General features: G+C 42.4%; 1 pseudogene; it reads left to right on the forward strand.

The window, feature by feature from the left end:
- Positions 1-16,355: 16,355 nt before the first annotated feature.
- On the forward strand, positions 16,356-17,395 carry LOC105733863 (malate dehydrogenase, cytoplasmic-like; annotated as a pseudogene).
- The last annotated feature ends 1,138 nt before the right edge of the window (positions 17,396-18,533 follow it).

Raw genomic sequence — 18,533 nt, forward strand, 5'->3', positions numbered from 1 at the left:
AAACTAGACAAGTAAAACCAGATTGTGTGTGTGTGTGTAAGTGTGTGTGTGTGTAATTTTTATGAGACAAATCGGGTCTATTGATGTCAGGAACTATTCAATCACCATATAATCAGAGAAGAAGGAGGCTTGGTGTTATTATCTTTGTATGGTGGTGGTTTCTGAACAATACTGTATTTCTTTCCAATCATGCACATTGATATGTACACTGGGGTTCATTCTGCATTTGCAAAATAACTGATGAGCAAGCCAATGTTCAAGATAACTCAAGTGAAAATGACATCATAAATCTGTAATAACTATCTAACTACATTGGATCCTGGCATGTTGGGAACGGCAGAAGCCAGTTTTGGATGTGCTGACTCACTATCTGGGATCCCAGGTTGTTTAAGAACCTGGAGGCAATGTCATGAGCAGGCAGCATGATCGCCCTGACGGACCCAGCCAAAGGGCACCCAAATCCCCATCAGAGACTTTGGTGATGCCATAGGCCAGGCATCAGGCTGAGATGGACACCAGATGAGTGACCAAGGGCCTGGCACAAAGGACCCTGCATGGATTTAGCAGAGCATTCCTCGGCCATTTCGGATGGCTTCTACGCCCACCTGCTTGGGAAGAAGTTTTCCCTCCTTGGCAACTTAACAGGCACTAGACAAACTCTGGCCAGAAATTTGGAGTGAACAGAAGCAATTCTACAGATCTTTATTGCAATTATTTGCTTTACACAGATAAATAAAAACTGGGATCAAAACTTTGCTGAAGACAAATAAGTTATTAATCCCCCCAGGATTTTAAAAATTCATTTCTTAATCAATTTCATTAAATGGAACTAAGTCTACCTCAATGGGACAGGACAGGTGTGGAGAATAGGCTGAAATGAATGGAAAAGTAGCTTGCAGGGCTGTCTAGGGGGTGTTGATAACAGCAACAAGGTGCTCCCTTTATCAAAGCGATGTGTTCAGGGCAGGTGAGATGCTCAGAGGTCAGGGTAGGGCAGGACGTGACGGGGAGCCTGGCCAGCAGGAAAGGTAATTGTTCATTTTACAATTTGACCTCAGGTCTAAAATGTCTGCTTGCAGCTGGCCCTGAAGAAGGCTGCATTGCCCCTGCTTTCTGGCAAAGGTAGACTTTCTCATTTGAATCTTAAAGGCTAAAAGAAAAAGAAATTGTCATTAATAACTGTTTGTGACCTAAAAAAATTACATGTCACTCAAACTAATATTTCTGTTGAATGTTGTTTCTTAATTACATTGAAATTATTGACTTGTTTATTGTACCAATGAAAGAAAGAAAAACTAGTAAATGTAAACCTATCAGTGAAATGGTGCTTGTGACTCAAGGGACTTATCAGTAAAATGACCTCATAAAGTTGTCACCTCAAGTAAGGCAAAGAGCCATATAAAGAAAAACTTCAGCCGGGCATGGTGGTTCATGCCTGCAATCCCAGCACTTTGGGAGAGCAAAGCAGGTGGATTGCTTGAAGTCAGGAGTTGAAGACCAGTCCGGGCAGCATAGTGAGACCCCTTTTACTTTACTTTTGTTGTTATTGTTAGTGTTTATCTATGTCTTGTCATATTTTTACCCCAAATACACTATTTGTATTAACCATTTTCTTTTTTTTTTTTTTGAGACGGGATCTCCCTCTGTCACCCAGGCTGGAGTGCAGTGGCGCGATCTTGGCTCACTGCAACCTCCGCCTCTGGGTTCAAGCGATCCTCCTGCCCCAGTCTCCTGAGTAGCTGGGATTACAAGCATGTGCCACCATGTCTGGCTAATTTTTGAATTTTTAGTAGAGATGAGGTTCCACCATATTGGCCAGGCTGGTCTCGAACTCCTGACCTCGAGATCCTCCCACCTCGGCCTTCCAGTAACTATTTTCAGTTCATAGAATGTGAATGTATTTCCATGGCAGTAAGTTTTTCTGTGTAACCTGTATAATCATTTCAATGAGTACATTACATTCTGTCATATGAATAGATCATTTAACTGATCTTAAATTTTCATCTTTTTATTGAACATCCAGGTTTCCTTTCTCTTCTTGAACAAAATACGCATGGTAATTCCTATGTATACCTTCATTTTCTTGCTTAGTGAGGGTAGAAACAAGCTCTCTTGTTTACTGCTGCTTTCCCAGGAATTAACAAAGCATAGTAGACATGTAGTATAATCAACATGAACTGAGTGAATTAATGGCTTGGTTTTTTCCATAGGATTAGGGGTAGGACTTGGTGGTGAGGCAGGCAGCCTGGTGATTCGGGTGGTTTTGCTATTTGTGGCAAAGACTAGAAGCCATCTAAGTTTGCTGACGCTGGAGGTTGCCTGGGAGAGAGGAAGAGGCACAGAACCGGAGTTAAATTCTTCAGATGTTCGCTGAACGCCTATTGTACACATAAGGGCAGGGAATAAAAAATGCTTCCTCTCTTGCTTTGTTTTTCCAAAGCAGTCAGCGTTGTGCAGGAAACCAAGGTTTGAGGCCAGTTTCAGGCCAGTGTTCCTTGTCCTGTTCAGCCTCTTAAGGCCAGCAGTAAGTAGAGAAGAAAGGTAAAGAGCCTACTAGATTTAAGTCTCTACCACTTACTGGCTCTGTGACCGTGAATTCCCTAACCTCTCGAGCCCTGTTCTTACCTCTGCAATATAGGGGCGGCAGGAATAGCTAATAAGAATAGTTGTTGTACCTTTCAGGGAGTAAGACATTAATAAGTGTTAACTATTGCTAGCTAATATTATCATGGATCCAGTAAGCTTTCATAGGTTGCCTTTCATCCTTTTCTATGAGAGAAAGCCACTGTAAGCCCCAGACACACGACTTTACTGACACATGTGTATGTGTTGCGTTTCTAGAACACAATCATTTTATGAATTAGGGACCATCTGCAGATCCATTGGTTGTACAGTAGCACTTTCTTTGATTGAGCAGAGAAATTTTGATTCTTGTTCGCCTAGCTTTTAAGTCATGCCTTCTCACCGCATAGATATTAAAAAATGACAGTGCCTGGCACCTTGGTGAGAAGGGTCACTATTTACCAACACCCTCAGCCTGACTCCTGCCCTCTTACAGTGGGAGAAAAGGTTTGTATGAGCTTGATGGGAAGCTGTTTCTGAGCTTGGGATTGGGAAAACAAGCTGCAAAATGTCAGTTGCTGGGTCCAGAATTTCAAAGCATGTTGCTCTTTCAAAATAGAATAAATCGTTCATTTCTTCTTGGCTGGCCACAAGTGACTCAAAGATAACCCTAAAGCCTCAAAGGAGAAGGAAGGGAAGTAAGGCCTGTTGCAGAATGAGCAGTATCGTATATTACTGAAAGATACGGAGCTCTGATATAAAAAGATAGAGAGTTAAGGGCCGGGTGCAGTGGCTCACACCTGTAATCCCAGCACTTTGGGAGGTCGAGGTGGGTGGATCACCTGAGGTCAGAAGTTTAAGACCAGCCTCACCAACACGGTGAAACCCCATCTCTACTAAAAATACAAAAATTAGCCAGGCATGGTGGTGCACGCCTATAATCCCAGCTACTCAGGAGGCTGAGGCAGGAGAATCACTTGAACCCAGGAGGCGGAGGTTGCAGTGAGCCACAATCACCAAGATCATACCATTGCACTCCAGCCCAGGTGACAGAGCAAGACTCCGTCTCAAAAAGAGAGAAAAAAAGAGAGAAAGTTAAAAGACAGAGAGTATTATTTACTTTAAGAAAAATTATTGAATTACCCCCCAAAAGATTTTGTTTTTGGGTTTTTTGTTTGTTTTTTTGAGATGAAGTTTTGCTTTCGTTGCCCCGGCTGGAGTGCAGTGGTGTGATCTCGGCTCACTGCAACCTCCACCCTCTGGGTTCAAGTGATTCTCCTGCCTCAACCTCCCAAGTAGCTGGGATTACAGGTGTCCACTACCACGGTCCAACTAATTTTTTTTTTTTTAAGTAGAGATAGGGTTTTACCATGTTGGCCAGGCTTGTCTTGAACTCCTGACCTCAGGCGATCCACCCTCCTCAGCCTCCCAAAGTTCTGGAATTACAGATGTGAGCCACCATGCCAAGCCCCAAAAGATCTTTAAAATGGCATTACTTAGAATCCCATCAAGCTCAAAGGGGTAGAGTTAGAAATGACAGAATACGCCTCAGGGGCTTATCAACCTGAGCAGGAGCTGCAGGCTCCTGGTGGTAGACAGAAGACCAGGTCATATGTTCAACTTGAATCTCAGTGAGGGGGCAGGTGACCATTCCTCTTTTGAATTTAAGAACCCATTGATAAAACAACTGTTAATACGTTAAACACCCATCTTGGACTCACAAAAGAGAATCCAGGCATCTTCTCACCTAAATTTCTATTCGTCGATTGTAACAAAACAGGCTACCAGAGGTTGAACATCCCTAATCCAAAAATCTGAAATTTGAAATGCACCAAAATCTGAACCTCTGTGAGCACCGACATGACACCACACGTGGGAAATTCCACCCCTGACCTCCTGGGACAGGTCTCAGTCAAAACACAAATTTCTTTCATATGCAAAATCATGAAAGATGTTGTTTATCTGTGAGGTCAATATCAATGTTCCACACTTCAGATATTGATGTTGGAATGAGTGAAAAATAACTTTATTAAAATGTTTTTTCATTGTACCCTAAAAAAAAACCTGACTCTTCTGCAAATTTTGGATACTGTTTAAGACCTCAGAAAGTCTGGAGGGAGCCACAGTTTCCGAAGCCTGCTAGTAGCATCAGCCTAAGAGAGCAAGTGGCATGCACAGTGACTGAATCAAGACCACAACGACCTATGGGGAAACTGGGCGGGCAGCGTCAGGAATATTGGCAGGAACTTGAAAACCACCAGGCTGGTTCCCGCTGCAGTGTGCAATAGCCTTGCCTTTGCTTACAGCTATAGTTTGCTGCTCCCTAGGAGGAAGGCTCTCCTTCCCCTCTTCTCTCCTTATCCACCCTTCTAGGTGTCTCTTAGGGCGATGATGAGGGAAACCAGCCCCTCCGTAATCAAAATAACTTGATAACACATATCATATGATATAAATATTTAAAACATGGTTAACAAAAATATTTCTGATATTTTACTCCCTCAAGGGCCTAGGTCCTTTGTTCAACAAATACTATGACTCCCTTTCTTCTAAATGTATATCTGAATCTCTTTTCAGGTACATACCTCACTTTGTTTATTACCTTTGATTTCAAAATGTACTTTTGAGGCTGGTGTGGTGGCTCACGCTTGTAATCCCAGCACTTTGGGAATCAAGGCAGGTGGATCACTTGAAGTCAGGAGTTTGAGACTAGTCTGGCCAACATGGTGAAACCCCGTCTCTACTAAAAATACAAAAATTGGCTGGGCATGGGGGTGCACACATGTGGTCCCTGCTACTCAGGAGGGTGAGACACAAGAATCGCTTGAACCCAGGAGGCGGAGGTTACAGTGAGCCAAGATCACACAACTGCACTCTAGCCTGGGCGACAGAGCAAGGCTCCATCTCAAAAAAAAAAGTATGTTTGAATCTGGCCTCAAAATATGTACTAGAGTTTGTATTGTATGTTTATAAACTTTTGAATCCAAGGATTCTTTTCTTTGCAGACCGCAAAACAATTTCTAGAAAGGTGGTGAGGAGAGCTTAGGTTGTACTCAAAATAGAACACTTGTAAAAAGTGATATGAATTCAGATGGAGCTGTCACCTGGCTGTCACCAGGCTGGAGGATGTCCAACTCATTTCTTCCTGAATGTAGTTTGTTTGTTTGGGGGAATGGGAAAAGCCATATTAAAAAGAAATAAAAAGAAATTCGCTAGCAGCAGCAGTGTGTGCTAACGTAGATCTTCAGAAGATTTTAAAAGCTTACTTAACACCTTCATGAATCCAAAGCATGGAAGTGTGAACAAAAGTGGTATAAAGAGCTGCTGATTCCAGCTACTGTTCTTTTTTCAAGCCTCTTCTGTTAACAATACCTACCTGTGCTGTTCCATTTACATTACAAATTAGAAGGACGTTAATATGAGACAGGCCCTTGCTTGCCTAAATGGCAAGAGTGAGGGCAAGGGCAAAGCCAGTTGATGAGTCAAGTTGTTTATTATCGCCTGCATTTACTCGGTCATTCGTTTATTCAACACTGACAGATTGCTTTTTGTGGGCCAGACCCCATGCCCAGTGCCATATAAATAAAGCTTTGTGGGGTGAGACAAGAAACATTAAAATAAGTACCATATGACAAGCAAAATAATGGAAGGATATGTAAGAGAAGTACAGAGAAAAGACAGCTTAATTCTACTTGGGAGAAATTGCTCAAAGACGGTTTCTGGGAACTTCAGCTGCTATTAAAGAATGAAGATGTTTTTCATTGGGTTTTAGAGGGAAGGAAGGAAGAGACTCTAGGCAGAGACAAGAGCAAGTCCAGGTTCACAGAGACACGATTCAGTATGGCACATTTATGAAATTTCAGCTGTCACTGGAGCACAGCTTGCAAGGGAGACAGCAGCAGCAGATGAGGCTAAAATTTCAGATAATATCCAGTTGGAAGTCAAAGTTATTTTCGAAGCAATGGAAGCTGTAGAAGGATTACAAGTAGAGTATGCTCCGGTCAGAGTTTCATTTACAGGAATCAGTCTGGTGACAGTCTTGGGGTTGGATAAGAAGGAGAAGCAGCAGAGAGTTAATCAGCCATAATCCTTGTCAGAGAGGATGGGGCCCAGGCAAAGGCTGGGGCAGTGGGGATGGGGATGTGCATCCAGTAAATATTTGGAGGTAGCATCAGCAGGTTTCTAGCAGTAGATGGATGGTACTATAGGTAAAGGCAGAAAGTCGGGGTGGTCTGCAGCAGTCTCAGTTGCTGGCTTGTATTAATAGTAGGCAGACTAGTGTTTCTCACACAGTTGTAGGGAGCTCTCACTTTCAATCTGTGATCGCGCTCATTGCCCATGTGTAGTATGTCACTGACGCCATATGCAACTCACTACAGGAGCGCATCAGTACTCAACCCGGTTATACCCTGCCCAACGAGATGAATCCACTCGTGACACTTAGGTATCGTGGTAGTAGCAATTATTATAAAAGCTTCTTCTTCTTCTTCTTCTTCCTCTTCTTCTTTTTTTGAGATGGAGTTTTGCTCTTGTTGCCCAGGCTGGAGTGCGATGGCATCATCTTGACTCACTGCAACCTGCACCTCCCGGGTTCAAGGCATTCCCTGCCTCAGCTTCCTCAGTAGCTGGGATTACAGGCACCCGCCACCATGCCTGGCTAATTTTTGTATTTTTAGTAGAGATGGGGTTTCACCATCTTGGCCAGGCTAGTCTTGAACTCCTGACCTCATGATCCACCCACCTTGGCTTCGCAAAGTGCTGGCATTACAGGCATGAGCCACCGTGCCCAGCCTATAAAAGCTTCTTAATGCTTACTCTCAAATTACTATGCTTCTCCTGCAGTGGACCAGTAATAAAGTGCTCATGAATCAGCACCAATTCATGAACTACACTTTGAGTAGCTAGGTTATGATTTAAAAATACATTTAAAATAGTCCCCAAATCTCAATGGCTTAACACAAGGGAAGTCTGTTCCTCACTCACTGCCCACTTAACTGTCTGCACCTGGTTGATGAGCGGTTCTCCTCCACATGGTGACTCAGAGACCCAGGCTCCTTGCACATTCTGGTCCACTATCCTCTAGGGCCTTCTCTCTGACTAGATCCCATCTGCCAAAAAAGAAAAGAATATGGAGGAGAAACATTCACTTCTTAAAAACTGTGGCCTAGAATGGCTCACATCACTTCCACCCACGCTTTGTGGTTAGAACTCAGTTGCATGGCCACAGCTAATTGCAGAGGAGAATGGGAAATGTAGTCCAGTATAATACCCAGGATGAAGAGGAAGTGAACTCAGGGGTTGGGACACAGTCCACAGACTCTGACTCGTGAATATTCTAGATGACACTCAGAATGACGCTGCTAACAAACCACATAATTCCTTTCAGAGAGTATGTTCAGCTGGGAGTGTTGTGAGGCCAAAGACAGACTCCTCAGAGGAGCTCAAGACTTCCCACAGTCCTGAACCTCAGCATCTCTCACAGCTTTGTTTGAATTAGGGACAGTTCAGATACAAGTGAAGGCACATCTATGGCCTCTGCACAAGGCATATGTGCACAGTTAATTAAACATGCAGGGGGTGCCACATGCATATGCATGGACACTCAGAGGTTGTTTATTGCCTTTGATTTCAAAATATATGTTTGAGGCTGGCACAGCAGGAATAGATGCCCTTTAAGCCCAAAGATTTACAATCTTCATATCTCTACATACGGCTGTTACTTCTTGGCTTCATTTGCCAGTGTTTTGAGTCAAAAGCATACCTTTTAGGGTGGGTCAAATTCATTGTTCTTACAAGACAAACTAGGGGCTTGGAGAGAGAAACAAGATCATGTACAGCAAAGGCTGAGCCTCTAAAACGTTCAATGTGGATTTAGACTTACTTGTTACCCACTTATTCACTGACCAAATAGTCCCTTGGCTCATTAGTTTTAATTGCTACAGCTAAATCATTCACATTTCACAGAAAATGTGATGAGTGTGATTTAAAATGTCAACCAAATAAAGAAATGTAAAAATGTCACCTCTGAGTCCTCTTTATGGCCTTCCCCAATTCAACAGCTAGTTTCCTGTACTGCTTTTCCATTTTCTCTGTGATTCCCTAAAAATGGAAGTGAGGCAAACGTTTTTAAGGACCACTGAGTTAAATTGCAGACACTTAAAGAAAAAGTTGACAGCCTCTTCAGAAAACACCTCCTTGTGCCACTATGTGACAAGGCATTAAATATTTTAACACAATTGGGGCTGGCACAGTGACTCACACCTGTGAGCCCAGCATTTTGGGAGGCTGAGGCAGGTGCTTCACTTGAGCTCAGGAGTTGAAGACCAGCCTGGGCAAAAAAAGCGAGACTCCCATCTCTACAGAAAAATACAAAACCATTAGCCAGGCATGGTGGTGCATGCCTATAATCTCAACTAGTCTGGAGGCTGATGTGGGAGGATGGCTTGAGCCTGGAGGCAGAGGTTGCAGTGAACCAAGATTGTGTCACTGCACTCCAGCCTGGTCAACAGAGCCAGACCCTGTCAAAAAAAGGAAGGAGGAGGAGGAGAGAAAGGAGGAGGAGGAGGAGAAGGTAGTCTTTGTAGAGGTGTGGTGTTGGAGTCCCTATTTGAGCTTCTCCATCTTCAAACTCTGTGACGTGGGCAAGTGACTGAATCCGAGCCTGGGCTTCCTCTTCTGTGAGATCTGGGCAACCCCCCAGGGTTGTTGTCTTCAGTCACATGTGATACAGGAGCCAGGCATATAGCATACACTCAATGAACGGTGGGTCTACTATTGTGGTGGTGGTTGGTGCCCATCCAGAGAGAGACTTAAGAAGCCAAACTCCACTCTTCAATCTGTAAGCATCACGGGGATCTACCATGGTCTGCTGTCTTCCAGACTCTATTCTGGGAAGGACAGGGAGGAAGCAGAGCATGATTACTGCCTTGCTGCGTGGCAGGGTATATCCATTTGCTGGGAATGCCAAGCAAAGCACCACAAACTGGGTGGCTTAAAACAACAGAAACTTAGTCTCTCACAGTCCTGGGGGCAAGAAGTCTGAAATGAAGCTGTTGGCAGGGTGGGTTCCTTCTAGAGATTCTGAGGGAGAATCTGCTTCCTTCTCACCCACCTTCTAGGGGTTGCTGGCAGTCCATGGCATTCCTTGGTAGGCATGCAACTGCATCACCCCAAGGTCTTCTTCCTTGTGCATGTCTGTGTCTGCTTTCTCTTCTTTTAAGAACATCTGTCGTTGAATTCCATTTCACATTCTAATCTGTTGTGAATTGATATGGTTTGGCTGTGTCCCCACCCAAATCTCATGTTGAATTGTAGTTCCCATAATCCCCACATGTCATGGGAGGGGCCCAGTGGAAGGTGATTGAATCGTGGCAGGCAGCTACCTCCATGCCGTTCTCGTGATATCTGATGATTTTATAAGGGGCTTTCCCCCACTTTGCTCTGCACTTCTCCTTGCTATTCTCATGTGAAGAGGGATACGTTTGCTTTCCCTTCCACTGTGATTGTAAGTTTCCTGAGGCTTCCCCAGCCATGCAGAACTGTGAGTCCATAAAACCTCCTTCCTTTATAAATTAGTCAGTCTCGGGCATGCCTTTGTTAGCAGCGTGAGAATGGACTAATACATGAACTCATCTTAAAATGATTATATCATATCTGCAAAGACTTTCCAAATAAGGTCTCACTCATAGGTCTGGGAGTTAGGACTTTAACACATCTTTGGGGACCATGATTCAAACCATAACACAAAGGACAGCAAAGAAGCAGCCATTCTTTCTCTTTGTGGTGTTTGACTTCTGCAGTGCCCTGGAATCCCTTTCACCCATTGTCTTGGCAAAGGTGTAGCGGGGACAAGAGAGTATTTCCCAGAGAGACTCTAAGGTCAGTTAACCTGCTCTAAGCATCACTTGGGCCACTACCCCATTGAAAGCACAACAGTGCCTGGAAGCATCCTGGATGAAAGCTTATTTTCCTCTTTTTGCCTTGACAAGTTTCAGAGAGGAACCTCGCGTTGTCCACGGCTGCTTCCACATCTTCTTCCCTTTGTGCTCTGTCTCGCCTCCTGCACTGGGGGATAGTGGTAGGGACATAGAAAATGTTCTCCAAGAAATGCACTTCCAACACTGCCCCATGCAGCTAGCCAGAAGTTCTAGGACTCAATCATATGGGATCTTTCTTGAAACCTGCTCAACCATCTGCATGAATAATCTGACTTGAGGTCAGGATAAGTAAGAGTAAGAGTTGATGGTGTTCATCAACACTCCAAGGTTAGTACACATTACACTATCATTCCTATATTTTCTTTTTGGTCGTTAGGCTCGCCTATGTGGAAAGAAAAATATACAGGACATGAAACATATAAAATTATTTGCATGCATGAACAATAAAACATCATTTGAAAGTAATCAAATTGCTTTATTAAAGTTTTCCAATTCTGAATTGTGAGCACATTGTGAGGGCCTGGGATGATGAACAGGTGCTTGCAGCAGCTGTTTAAATTTTGTCAGGATCAGCAATGACCCCAAAGCCTGTGGCAGTTACCCTCACTGACAAGTTGTCTTAAAAGATACAAAAATAAGGGGGCTCACCTTCCCAAATTAGTCGTGTATACCCATTTTCATTGTTGTTAACATGATCATTCCTTGCAGATAATCAAAGGAAAGTAGGCCATGGTGTTTGCATTACTGACTTGTTGAACTGGTACTGGATTATTCAGCCTTTCTTTGTAATTATGAGGTGAGAATAAAAGACGATAAAGCACAGGTTTTTCTGGAAATAGCAATGCACTTGTATTTCCCATTCATATCTTACTGGGTTATTTTAAATTGTTCAGAGCCCTCAAGAGGGGTCACATTCACACCAAAACATTCGGACCAAGTGAAGACATAAACAATACACTTTCTCTAATCATTGAGCCCAGTTAGACAACATCTGATGTAAAGCACAAGAATGAAGTCAGCCTGCAGAGGATTAGGGCTGCACAGCTGCAGGTTAAGCTCGCTTCAAAGGTCAGACTCAAAGACCAAGAAAAGACAGATGGGTGTGTAATGTCTGGTAGGTTAAAGGTCTTGCTTGCGTAGATATAGCATGGGGAACAAGAGAGCCAAAGCTTTTGCTGAGACTTGTTAACTACAACAATGAGAGTTAAGAGTTGAGTTTTGATGTTGCTATACTTAGCTTATTCAAAGAAGTGTCTTACTTAGTTTTCTCTAGCACTCAGAGATCTTTAAAATAATAGTAATATGGCTATTATCTTAAAAGGCAGGTACCAACATGGATTCCAATAAAAAAAATTATATTAATGGAAAATACAGCAATTTTAACTTACTTTAGATTGTTAGATGTATTCTGTTTGTATGCCAAAATGAAATGTCTAAAGGAAGAATATGAAATCTGTGTTATTTTAGTTATACAGGAAGCTGGGCTATTGCTCTTACTGTTTTTGTATGATAAAACTTATAAGAAAATGAAACTATGATTTTTTTAAGAACAAATAATAAAACATCTAGAAGCACAAAAATATTTTCCTTTAAAAAATATTATTTGAAAGTAAAAGACTGGAACTATTGTCTTAAAACTGAGATGTTTCCTCATTTGGTCTGATATATTACCGAAATTTATGGCTTTATCCTAAGGTGGAATTGACTAAAATTTAGCAAGTAGAAAAAGTATAAAGATCTTTAAATAAGCATTTAAAACCTAGGCATGGCCAGGCGCAGTGCTTCATGCCTGTAATCCCAGCACTTTGGGAGGCCGAGGTAGGTGGATCACTTGAGGTCAGGAGTTCGAGACCAGACTCACCAATATGGTGAAACCCAGTCTCTACTAAAAATACAAAAATTAGCGGGCATGTTGGTGCATACCTGTAATCCCAGCTACACGGGAGGCTGAAGCAGGAGAATCACTTGAACCCAGAAGTTGGAGGTTGCAGTGAGCCAAGACGGTGCCACTGCACTCCAGCCTGGGCGAGAGAGCAGGACTCTGTCTCGAAATAAATAAATAGATAGATAAAACCTAGACACTGAGAAGTTTTCCAAAACATATATATTTGTTGTAACAAATATATGTGGATAGATAGTTAAGTGGTAGCTAATGAGGGGGAAGCCTTCCAAGGTCAGTTTTAACTATGTTAATTCATCATTGACTTCAACCTAACATGGGATATATGAGGATAAATTCTTTCCCTTTATCTTATTCACCATGAGAATGCTTTCCACTGTGGGACTGAATGGGTGACAGATTATCTTTCTTTGGAAGCCATAAAATGCCAAATAGTACTTGTGATATGAGTATCCAGACCACAGAAGCATACCACATGGTCATTTCTGTTTTTCTTTTCTGTTTTGTAAATGGAAAATAACAGACTTGATGGTCCATGATTCCACGGACATCCACCCCACAGATGCTCTGCCAGATGTCTGGGAAAGCACATGATAGATAAACTACTTGCTACTCAGGGGATGGCATCATTCTGATGTTCAGTGTTTTCCTTTGCTTTTGACCCTGGGTCTCTGGAGCATGGGCCAAGGGATCTAGTCCCAGAGTGATCCTATTTCAACCCCTGGATGCTGGGAGTGTCCCAGCTAGAGGTTTTGTGAATTACCGTACCAGATGGTGAGGGTCACGGTTCTCCAACTGGGGATGAGTTTTATTACTGCTAAATTAAAAACAGCGATTGACACAATAGGAGCTAACCAGAGATTTTCCCCTTCATTCCGGCCACTGTTAATTCTAGCATCTGTAGACATTAATTTCCTTAAATTAATTAGAATAGTTGGTTATGCAGGGTGGCAAGGGGGGCGGTGGGTAGAGGCAGCATCAATGACAGAATTTTGTTGACTTCTTTGAGTCTTGGTAAGAAAACCCAATAAGAATACACTCCTACTGTATCCTAAAAACGGATTAGGCATCATGCTACCTAAAGAAACAAGACTCTTTATGATGATTTCTGTCGTACTGCTTCCTCGGGTTAAGAACATTGGGTTAATGAAGCATCGTATTATGGCAGTCATTTGTTGGAAAAGTACCAGCCTGATTTGGTGGGGGTAGGAGTGAGGGTGAGGACAGGCGGTTGATCCCAAACATGAAACAGAGGTTTATTTATGAACCACACTTATTTTCTCAGTTTGGAGGTAGAGCCAGGAGTAGGTATACCTTCTGCTATGCTGCTAAGGTTATGCTCAGAGTGGACTTGTACTCATGACGTACGCGCGAAACACAGTAAACTTAAATGCCACCTTCCATTAGATTGCTGGCAAAAAATGACTAGAGATTCTGTGTCTCACTGCTCCCCCGGGGGAGTACTGAGCATGCGAGAGAGGTTGGAGGCGTGTCCACAATGCCTGCAGGCAGACCTAGGAGACAAGCTGCACTCCCACAAGTCTGAGCGGGCACCCCTCAGCAGCAACTCTAACTGAGTGACTATGTTGTCACCTCAGTCAGTCCTGGAGAGAGGGCCACCATGTTCTCTCTATTTTTGGAGTCACATGTCACTGAGAATCCCCAAGCACAAGCAACCCACCAGTTCTTTCAAAATATATAGCTATACACCAAAAACATTCTTCAGGTTTTAATGTATTACTTGCAACTAAATTCAAACTGCTGCCCTAAATTCGAATTGGATGGGCCGGTGTGATATTTTAGGCTCACCAGCTGGCTCAGGGTAGTCTGCAGACCAGAGGAAGGCAGGCTTGTTACAAAGCAGTATTATCTGAGAAAAATACAGACCCCAAAAGTGCTATGATTCTCATAGAGCTAATATCCAAAGTTTCCAGAGTTCCAGTGGACATTCCAAGATTACTGGGTTTCATGGCAAAACCAACTGAGGGTATATTTTTCTGGCTGTTTCTTGAGTACAACCTAAGAAATGCCATCCTACAGCCAAGCCTAACCCACTTCAGCCTAAGAGGCATAAAATGACTTCCTGACTGAACCTGTTTTAATTTAGAAGCTTCTAGATTATTGAATATCAAGCTTGTCCAACCCACGGCCCACAGGCCACACACATGCTGCTAAGGATGCCTTTGAATGTGGCCCAACAACAAATTCATAAACTTTCTTAAAACATTGTAAGATGTTTTTTGAAATTTTTTTTTCAGCTTATCAGCTATTGTTAGTGTTGCTGTATTTTACGAGTGACCCAAAACAATTCATCCAGTGTGGGCCAGGGAAGAGAAAAGGTTGGACACGCCTGCTGTATTAATATATACATAGTGGGTGCTTAATGCCTGAATTCCTTCTCTGGATGAAGAAAGCAGTAGGGTAACTTGGAGAGAATTCTAGGAGTAGCAGGCATGGTTCTTCCACTGGCCCAGAACTTGTCATGTGATCTTATGCAAATACCTTAAAATCTCTGGACCTACTTTGCCAGTGTGTATGCACAGTGAGAAATTACATCTGGGTCTCTTAAGAACTGACTTATCTCTAAAACTCTAGAAATATCTCATTGTGCTATAGCCCAGAACAATTGTTTAGTGTTCATTTTCACATCCTAGATCTAGAAACATGATTGAGGTCCCTTTATGTGTTGAGTCAATATTTGCCTAGGAGAACTTCCATAGTAATATTTTAGAGGGATAGTGACTTTACACAGAAATGCAGAACTCGTAAGTGTTTCATCACATTGCTGGTGTCTTTCACAAGACTGTTTCTTCTTCCTTTTACTGTTGAACATTAAAATGTCGTTAAAGATCATGTCAGCCACGAGACCACAAGTGTGAAGCAGAGTTGAGTTTGCCTGCATGAGAATGGGTTAATGTCACCCCTCTAAAGTGAGTTGTTTCACTCTCTCCACAATTTACAGATAAATTTTGTATTTTACATTAGCTAGTAGAAAGTAACCAGGTTTAACCGGTAATGGGAGATAAAAATATGCACATGTATGTTTATGCACATATGCAAATACATTTATGTATCTATAAAGGTCATGCTAATTATCATCACAAGTTAAAGCAATGTCCCATATTCCACCCAAATAATGCTCTAAAAATAGAAGGCGAAACATACATAACATTTATAAGAAAGAAGCTTTTATGGGAAAAAGTTCTAAAACCACAAGATCTATTCAAATCAAGACTAAATACTTTTCTTAAATCTCTCCTACCTGTCTCATTTCAGACTTCAGTAAACCAGCTTTTCTTTTACTAGTCTTATAACTCGAAAAATGATTTTGCCTTAAGTTTCCCAGGAACTTTTGTCCTGAGAAGTTTCCCTACGGTGTCAATATTATGATGACAGTCTCGCATTGAAGAAGATTGCTCTAAGCAGGTCTAGATTCAGAGAACTAGGGATTCTCCTGCCCCAATTCCACACAACCACAGATGTTTTTCACAGGTGCGTGTGTGTGCGCACACGCATGTGTGTTTCTCCCTCTTGTTTTAGCTTCACCAAACGCAGCAATGCCGACTATTTACTTATAATTCCAACATACCTAAGTATGATACAATAAAAATATGTTAACCTGTTTTATCACAGTAGCTCTAATACCAGTCTTCAAGTTATAGTCAGCATCACCACATCTGTCACATTTTTTTAATATAAGTTGAATTTACTCATATGCCTATGAAATGGAATCATTTTTAGCATCTATATTAGTATCATTTATCTGCTGTACAAATATGTTTGCAGCTTTTTGTATGTGCCAGCTACTTTTCTGAGCACTGGGTATTCAAAAAGCAAAACCAAAAAGAAATACAAATATATTGTGCTAAAGGTTGTCACAAGTCAGTTGTGCAGTAGAGGGAACCCGACTCCCTGAGGCTCACTTTCCAAGTGCTAAAACTGCCACTCAGTTCCCCATTATGTCTGAACCAATCCCAGTCCTTGTGCCTGGGGCAGCTGATCGAATCATATATCCACTGCTACACAGTATTAGAAATGCATCTGTCTTTGGTAAAGACTAGCCTATCGTTCTTGTGCCATTGGATATCACCGCCATACTTGTCCTGAACAGCGTACGAATGGAACAGCAAGACTGTGCCCTTCCCCTCCTGAAAGATGTCATCCAAACAAATCAAGAAGTTGCCTTCAAATACCTGGATGTGGCCGTTCTTTTGGGCTCTGTGCCAAGAAGGAAAGGTGTAGAGAGAAAAGATTTACTGACAATGTAAAAATCTTCAAATGGCCGGGTGCAGCCTTGGAGAACTATGACAAGAAGTTCATTAAGGTTATTGTTATGGGAAACCCTGCCAATACCAACTGCCTGCCTTCCTCCAATTTGGCTCCATCCATCTTCAAGGAAAACTTCAGTTGCCTGACTTGTTTGGATTACAACCAAACTAAAACTCAAATTACTCTTAAATGTGGTGTGACTGCTGACAATGTAAAGAATATTGTTATCTGGGGAAATCATTTCTTGACTCAGTACCCAGATGTCAACCAAGCCAAGGTAGTTGTTTCTGAAGCTCTGAAAGATGACAGCTGGCCCCAGGGAGAATTCACAACTGTGCAGCAGCATGGTGCTGCTGTCATCGAGGCTGGAAAATCATCCAGGGCGATGCCCACTGCAAGAGCCATCTCCAACCACATCAGAGGAGTCTGGCTCGGAACCCCACAGGGAGAGTCTGTGTCCACTGGGGTTATCTCTGATAGTAGCGCCTATGGTATTCCCGATCATCGTTCTCTTCATTCTCTGCTGTATTCAAGAATAAAACCTGGAAGTTTGTTGAAGCTCTCTCTTTTAATGATTCCTCATGCAAGAAGATGGATCTTACTGCAAAGGAACTGGCAGGGAAAACAAAGAAATTGCTTTAGAATTGCTTTCCTCTGTCTGACTATAAATCATTTTGATGTTACTAAGTGCCCCAATGCTGAAGAATCAAAATGTCGTCTTTGCCACTAGCACTAAATAATAATACTGCTATGTGTAAATTACTTGTGAAAAACAATACGTTTTGAAGATTATGTGCTTCTCGGTACAGACTTGTGAGTAACACTTTATCAACATTCCTTTAATCCTGCATTCTAAATAAAACTTTATATTCAAATAAAAAATAATAAAGGCAGTCACAGGTTGCACTCTATCTGATAGACACTCATTCCATCTAGATTTTGCTCTTCCCATTTCTTTCTGAAAGAGATCCTAAAATGTATACAATCCAAGCAATGTATGAGGTTCTACCCACATCTTCTTACAGGCCAGGCTACTTTAAAAATCTTTAAACAGTGTTTGTGTGTGCGTAAGCAAGATCAAATTTATCACCATGATTCCAATGTGCAAAAAATGAAACATTTTCTTTAATTGACTTTATCTTGCTCTTGTTCTCTAAAATGTTTCATTTTTGTCAACTAAAAAGTAACAAATTCTTTTAACACACTGTGCAGAGTTGGCATGGCAGGCCTGAGATTGCTGTCTTTAGAAAGCCCTGCTTGCAAAGTTGGTCCTTGGCTGGTGTCCAGGAATTTGGACTTGGGGAGGGTTCCCGCCGTTCCCAGAACTGATAAGAAGGACTCACTGTGCCTAAACTATACAAACAATATGGTTTCGGCCAAACACCTGCTTTCCTTCTGGGGGTCTGGAATTTGGGTATGTGCTGGGCAGTCGTGTCTAATGACCAGCCCCCAATAAAGACCATAGGTCCTAAGCCTCTACTGAGCTTCCCTGGCAAGCAACAAAGACTTCAGACCTGTGGTCACAACTTACTGCTGGAGGAATTGAGTGTGTCCTGTGTGATTCCAGTGGGAAAGGATCCTTGGAAGCTTGTGTCTGACTTTCCTGGACTTCACCACATGTGTCTTTTCCCTTGCTGTTTGTGCCTGGCCTCCTCCCACTGTAACAAATCTTAGCCATGGGTACGACTCTATGTTGAGTCCTGTGAGTTCCCCTGGTAAAGCCCCGAACCTGGGGGTGATTTGGGAGCCTGGGACACATTTTAATTATTGAGGTGTCCTATGTGCCAAGCACTTTTCTAAGAGCTGAGGATATAGCAGTGAGCATAACAAAAGTCCCTACCCTGTGGATTTTACAGGCCTTGTGGGTG

Source organism: Aotus nancymaae, unplaced genomic scaffold, assembly GCF_030222135.1.
Source record: "Aotus nancymaae isolate 86718 unplaced genomic scaffold, 86718_ANA_hifiasm-v0.15.2.pri h1tg000051l, whole genome shotgun sequence".
In the NCBI taxonomy this organism is placed as follows: domain Eukaryota; kingdom Metazoa; phylum Chordata; class Mammalia; order Primates; family Aotidae; genus Aotus; species Aotus nancymaae.